Consider the following 7145-nt stretch of genomic DNA (forward strand, 5'->3'; position numbering starts at 1 on the left):
TCTTCCGTGTGTTTTTCTTAATCAAGTCCCCGTTGATCTTCCTAATTGGATTTATATAGCCTTTCTACTATTTTACCTATTTCTTTGCTTTCTCATTCATTAGTTTCTACTTAAATTTTTCCACTTTTCTTTGGTTCTGTTTGTTTTTCTTTTTCTCATTTTTTAAAGGTGAGTATGACAGTCTTTTATTTTTCAATCTTTAATCTTTAATGGCAACGACAGTGAGGTTGTGTAACATAACAGCTAAATAAGAAGTCTTTAATAAAAGGAATTTACTGCAAGGGAAATCCGATAATGGCTTGAAACCCAAAATGTTAAGCCATATCAGCAAAACAGACATTTGGGAGTAGAATATATTTTACTCTGTAGAACAAAAACAGTTTAAAGATAACATGGTAGGAACAGTTATTAAAGTAGTCTTTTTTATTCGTATTTAGGGTTTTTTTGGTCATCTTTTATTACTTATTTCTGAGTTTTATCAAAGAATGTAGCCTATAAAATCTCATTTAAAAAAATTGTTAAAGCTTTTTTGTGACCAAGAACATGATCAAATGTCCTAAATTTTTCATGAACATACAAAAATATATTTTCTATTCAATACATTCTACCAAGGAATATATGATTTAATAATTTTACTATTTAATTTCTATTTGTCATTACTACTAATTTTTTTTTTTGTCCACTGGATTTGGATGATTCTGAAAGAAGTATATGAAAATATTAATTTTTAATGAAATTCTCCTTGTAGTTCTAATGCTTTGCTTTGAATATTTAACTGCTATATTATCTAACACATATGAGGTTATGACTGGTCTATCTTTTGTATAAATTGTACTTTTTATCATTATATAATCTCCACCTTTAGCATCATTGGTGCTTTTAAGCTTAAATTCTGCCTTATCTGGTGTTAATATTAATTGCTGTTTGCTGTTTTCTCTTTGTTTGTGATATCTCTTTGTCCATTCCTTTATTTTGGTGTCTTTTTTTAAAAAAAATGGCTTTGTTTTAAGCATTAGAAAACACATAAACAAAATATTGCTGGGTTTTGTTATTTAACCCAACCTGCCAGTCTCTGATTTTCAACAGAAAAATTTAGCCCATTCATATTAAGTATAACAATTGTTTTACATGCTGTCTTACTTAATGTTTACTTCGTCTTGTTTTGTGTTTCCTCTTTTTTCCTAATTTACTTTTTGCTGGTTTGTTCAATTACTCTACATTCCCCAGTTTTCCCCTTGTTAATTGGAAATTTTACTGAACTCTTCCATTCCACTGGTAGTTCCCTTCTTTTTCTCACCACACACAAGCTTCCAGACTGTCATATGAAATCCACATACTATTTCTTCCTAACCAAATCACTCTTTTCCCACTATTCTCACCAATAAATGAGGCTTCTGAATGCCTTTACTTCTCCACTGTTCCTACCATGTTATCTTTAAACTGTTTTTTGTTCTACAGAGTAAAATATATTCTACTCCCAAATGTCTGTTTTGCTGATATGGCTTAACATTTTGGGTTTCAGGCCATTATCGGATTTCCCTTGCAGTAAATTCCTTTTATTAAAGACTTCTTATTTAGCTGTTATTTACACAACCTCACTGCATTAGCATCTATTCCTTTAACTGCTCTTCTTGCAAGATATACTGTTTGCCATTTTTGTTTCTACTTTTCACCCTCTTCTCTGATCTGATTTCCTTAAGATGGACTGGAAGGATTATATTTTCTCTGAATTCATTTTTTTCCCAAAAGTTCAATCTTTTTGTTTCCTGGGAAAGATTCACCCTGAGCTAACATCTGTTGCCAATCTTCCTCTCTCTTTTTTTTGTCCCCAAAACCCCAGTACCTAGTTATATATTCTACTTGTAAGTCCTTCAAGTTCTTCTATGTGAGCTGCTGCCACGGCATGGCAACTGACAGACGAGTGATGTGGTTCCACACTGGGGAACCAAGCCCTGGCTGCTGAAGTGGAATACACTGAATTCTAACTGCTAGGCCATCAGGGCTGGCTCTCTGAATTCCTATATACAGGGGTTTCTTTTTCTGCTGACAAATGAATAATAATATCTTGCCTGGATATAGAATTTCTGGATTGTAGTTCTTTTCTCTCCAGTATTATTAATCCTTCTTATTAGGTTCCAGATGACAGAGTCCTATGTCAGTCCAATACTCTGCTTCTTTTTTTTTTTTTTTTTTGATATTTATTCTTTCTGTCCTAAGTTTATAAGATTTTTTCTTTATCATTAGAGTTCAGAAATCTTACCAGGATATGCCTAAGTGTGTGAATCTTGGTAATACATTTCCATCTGCTGACTCAGAGAAATACAACATGTATTTAATTTTGCCTCTCCTCAATCTGTCCCTTTTTTTCTTTCTAATATTAGCATATAGGTCTCCTGGATCTATCTTCCAAGTCCCTTATCTTTTTTTCTCATGATTTCTACTTTGAATTTTATTCTGTATTTTGAGACACTTCTTTCAATTGATCTTCCAGGCCACTAATTTGAACCCAACACTAATCATCCAATTCACTCACTCACTTGCTTAGTTAAAAAATCATGAGCTACCTTTTTTTGTCATTGTTCAGTTCTTTAGTTGTTGTTTCAGTTTTGGGTTTTGGGGTTTTACTTTTTTTGTTTTTTTAAGTATTATGAGTGATATTCTTAAGTCACTTTCATTTTTTTCCAGTTCACTTTGTTGCTTCTTCCCCCAGCAGTTCTGAATTGCCAGAGGCTCCTGCTGTGGAGGTTATGTTATTATCTCCTCCCTCTAGCTGCTTGATGTCCTTGGGCTGTTTTCTAGATCAGTGATACAAATCACCTAAGGATCCTTTTCTGTTTTTTGTTTTTATTTTATATTATTACACTTCTGGGGATCTTTTCTTTTCTTTTCTTTTTGAGGAAGATCAGTCCTGAGCTAACATCTATTGCCAATCCTCCTCTTTTTATATGTGGGACGCCTGTCACAGAATGGCTTATCAAGCAGTGCATAGGTCCACACCTGGGAGCCAAACTGGAGAACTCTGGGGATCTTTCTAAAAAATAGATTCAAACTCAAAAGATCTAGAGTGTGCCATGAGTGTCTGCATTTCTGACAAGCTCACAGGTGATGTCAGTGTTGCTGGTCCATGGACCACACTTTGGATAACACAGCTACTCAGACTTGGGAATGCCTCAGAATCACCTGGAGAGCTTGTTAAAACATTGCTTGCCCCACGCCCAGAGTTTCTGATTCAGTGGGTCTGGGATGGCACCTGAAAACTTGCATCTCTAACTGGTTTTTCAGATGATGCTGATGCTGCTGGTCGGTGGCCCATGCTTTGAGATGACCTGCTACTCTAGATGGAACTCAGGTCCAGCTGCTAGTGTTCCTTATGTGCACTCTAGTCAGTGGTAGATCTACAGTTGGCTCTGCCAGGTAGATGAGTGATGTACAAGTCCAAGAAGTTGCAGGTGCCTGCCACAGCACCAAAACGAAGTTTATCTCCATCCTGGTGGTCTCCTTGGCTGCAAATGCCAGTGGTCTTTCATCCTCAGGGATGGAGCAGATTTGACCCATTCATTCAGCTCTCCTCAAGGACCAAGGAAACCAGCAGGCATCCAGGAGCACCTACCTGTGCTAAGGCCATCTCCCTCCCTTCAGACGTCTACAAGTCTACTCTGGGCCAATTGATGCTAGCCTCAGGGCTCTTTGCAGCTGGTCTCCAGGCTGTGACTCAGACTAGAGGGCAGATGTTTTGTGCCAGCTGCCAGATATCTCCGTCCAGCCCCGCTCAGACCAAGGGCATTCTCTCATCCTCCAGGCTCAGGCTGCCTGCCAGCTGCAGGAACCACTCATCTCAGGAGGAGAGGCAGCTGGATTGGTGTAGTGGAGGAGCGACAAGGAACTCTATCTTCCAAACTCCTCAAGTGTTTAGGAGGAGAAGAACTGGAACTGGAGGATTCGGGAAGGTCCTATGGAAGATGAACATGCTGAGCCGTAAACATTGGGTCAGCGTAAGACGGGAGAAGAGAAGAGTATTCCAGGCCAGTGGGCGGAGCTTACCTTACAAGATCAGGAGAGCTGTATGATGGCTAGCCTGGATGGAGCTGGGGGCTGATATAAAACTAGTTGTATAAAATGGGATCCTGATCAAGGAAATCTATGAGTGCTAGACTGATGAATTTTGAGTTTGATCTTGTATGTGGAGAGAGTAGGATGACATAGTGAAATAGCATGAATGTTGTGGTGAGAAAGACCTGAGTATAAGTCTTAGCTCTGCATTTGCTGGTTTTGTGAACTTGGGCAAATTGCTTATGTTTTCTAACACTTGTCCTGTAAAATGGAGATAACAATGCCTTCTTCCAGAGCTCTCGCTAGGAGATCATGTCTGTGAAAGACATCATGAACTGATCTCCTTGTCCTGGTGGTATTGAGGAAGGGAAGAATTGTCTCTTGAGACCCCAAAGGAAACAGAAATGTCACTGGGGGAAAGGGGTTGAGGAGGTGGCAAGAGGAAATCAGTTTGAAACAGACAAGGTTGAGAAGACACCAAACTTTATTTGTGGGAGCAGTTTTTTTTTTTTTTTTTTGGAGACAAGTTGTTGAAAGACAGTGGGGAAAGCAGGAAAATAAAGAAAGGAAAAGGAACTAAGGGAGCGAAGTAAGAGGACATAAAGATTTCCTTCACATTTCTGAATGAGGATCATCCATGTGGAAGATAGAGCGAGTGACACAGAATAACCCATCAGGCCTGAAATTGGATGATTTAAACTGTGGCAAATTGTAGAAGGGAGAAACCAACTATCAGAAGAGTTGTAAATAGATTCCCCCCAAAGCTAGTATACAACTTACAGTACCCTCTAGGAATTTTGGAATTATTTATTGTTTCGTTAACTTTGTACACAAACACGTAAAATTTTTCTACCTTGAACATGGTAGGGTGAAAACAGAATGCCTATGTTTATAATGGAATTTGAGCCATCTTGGCAAAAAAGCTTCACAATCACTAGTTTTAGGACGAAGGTGATTAATCTCTGAGATACTAGAAGAAAAATGTAATGTCCAAATAAGAGACACTATTTTCAATTGTTTGAATATTATTTGCCTAAAAGGAAAGATTTCAGATCTTAGAAAAATGATCATAAGAGCCTCACAAATACTTCTCAGGTTTTTCCTAAGTTTTGAAACACTGAGGCAACCATCTGTGGGAAACGCAGCAGATGCGTTAAAGAGTATTCTTATCGGAGCAAATTAAAATAAATATATATGCAACAGTGTCTAGCACGATGTCCAGCAAACAAGACAAGCTCAGTAGATGTTAGGAGAATCCAAGTCAATCTTTTAATCCAAATTTAATCCAAACTACTATCAGATAACTCTTTGCTTTAGAGCAGATTCTGGTCCAAAAATGTGGCTGGGGTAAGCCTCACGGGTAACCACTGCTAATTCAGAGCTCCAGGAGACAGCCTGAGGATTATCTGAAATTCACTCCATTTTTCAGTAAGCAGTTTAGCGGGTTACAAGGATAGCATTTCTATTACTCCTTTTAAGAAGTCCATGATTACTGCTGGCAAGTTGATTGGAAGACTGTTGGGGTTAAGATTATATCTTTGGTCATGGAGCAATGCACTGATCTGTCCACAAAAGAGAGGGTTCCACAGCCTCCCCCTTCCTGGAGTCCTTGGCTGGGGATGAGATGTATTAACTACAGATCGATCGTAGTTTTGGAGGGCACACTTCCATTTATTGAATTCTTATTATATGCTGGGTACTTTGCATTTTCTCATTTAATCCTCATAACAGTGCCATGAGATAGGTACTATTATTATCTTCAATTCACATATGAGAAAACACCGTCACGATTAAAACCAGGGCAGTGTCAGTAGTTAAGCAGAATTTGGAATCAAACTGACTTCACTTTAATTCTTGACCCATGACTTTGGCATTTCCTACCCTTAATGGGTCTCAATTTACTAATTCTACCTTTTGTAGAATAATTCCTACAAGGCTAGAATTAGAAGTCGAAGTTATAATTACCTAACAAGCATTTTTTAATATCTGCTAAAAGCCAGTTGTGGACACCAAATGTCCAACATGCAGTGTTTGGGAATAATTGAGTCAAATTTGTTTTATTCATCAGGTTGCTTGGTGTCATGAAGACCTAGTTGGAATCAACTCCGTACCATGGCATCAAGCTAGAACTAAGTTTTCAGGAGCTAGAAATCTTTAATGGATTCAGCGACTTTCCCCCTTGTTTCTTGTTTGTTTTTAAGGTGTGCTTTTTTTTTTTTTTTTTGGTGAGGAAGATTGGCCCTGAGCTAACATCTATTGCCAATCTTCCTCTTTTTTTTTCTCTCCCCAAAGCCCCAGTACATAGTTGTATATCCTAGTTGTAAGTCCTTCTGGTTCTTCTATGTGGGATGCCACCACAGCATGGCTTGATGAGCAGTTTGTAGGTCCATGCCCAGGATCCGAACTGGTGAACCCCAGGCTACCAAAGTGGAGCATGCAAACTTAACCACTACACCACTGGGCCAGCCCCCCTTGTTGTTCCTTAAAAATCCCCTCCCCAGAACTCTCCCCTTCCATAACACAGGTATTTTGTATTCTACCTGCCCCCACCTGAAGATAAATAAAGGGAAGACTGAGGAAACGTATACATGTCTATTGCATTTACCATCATATTCACCATTTTCAGCACTCTTGTTTCCTTCTTGAAGATTCAAGTTCTCTTCTAGTAGCATTTCTTAGTGCAGGTCTTCTGGCAATGAATTCTCTTAGTTTCCGTTTGTCTGAAAATGGTTTTTTTTGTCATCATTTTTTAAATGCTTTAACTGAGAAACAATTTTCCTTCAGTAAAATGCACAAATCTTAATATATAGCTTGATGAATTTTTATATAAGTATACACCCATGTAACTATCACCCCAATAAAGATACAAACATTTCTGCCACCCCACCAATTCCCCAGTGCCTCTTTGTAGTCAGTTCTCTTCTCTATCCCCCAGCCCTTGGCAATCACTAATCTGTTCTCTGTCACTATAGTTTTGTCTTTTCCAAAATGTCATATAAATAGACTCATGTAGTACATCCCTTTTGCATCTGGCTTCTTTCACTTGACACAATGTATTTGAGATTCATCCAAGTCATTGCCTGTATCAGTAGTTC

This window comes from Equus przewalskii, chromosome 5 (genome assembly GCF_037783145.1).
Source record: "Equus przewalskii isolate Varuska chromosome 5, EquPr2, whole genome shotgun sequence".
Taxonomy (NCBI): Eukaryota; Metazoa; Chordata; class Mammalia; order Perissodactyla; family Equidae; genus Equus; species Equus przewalskii.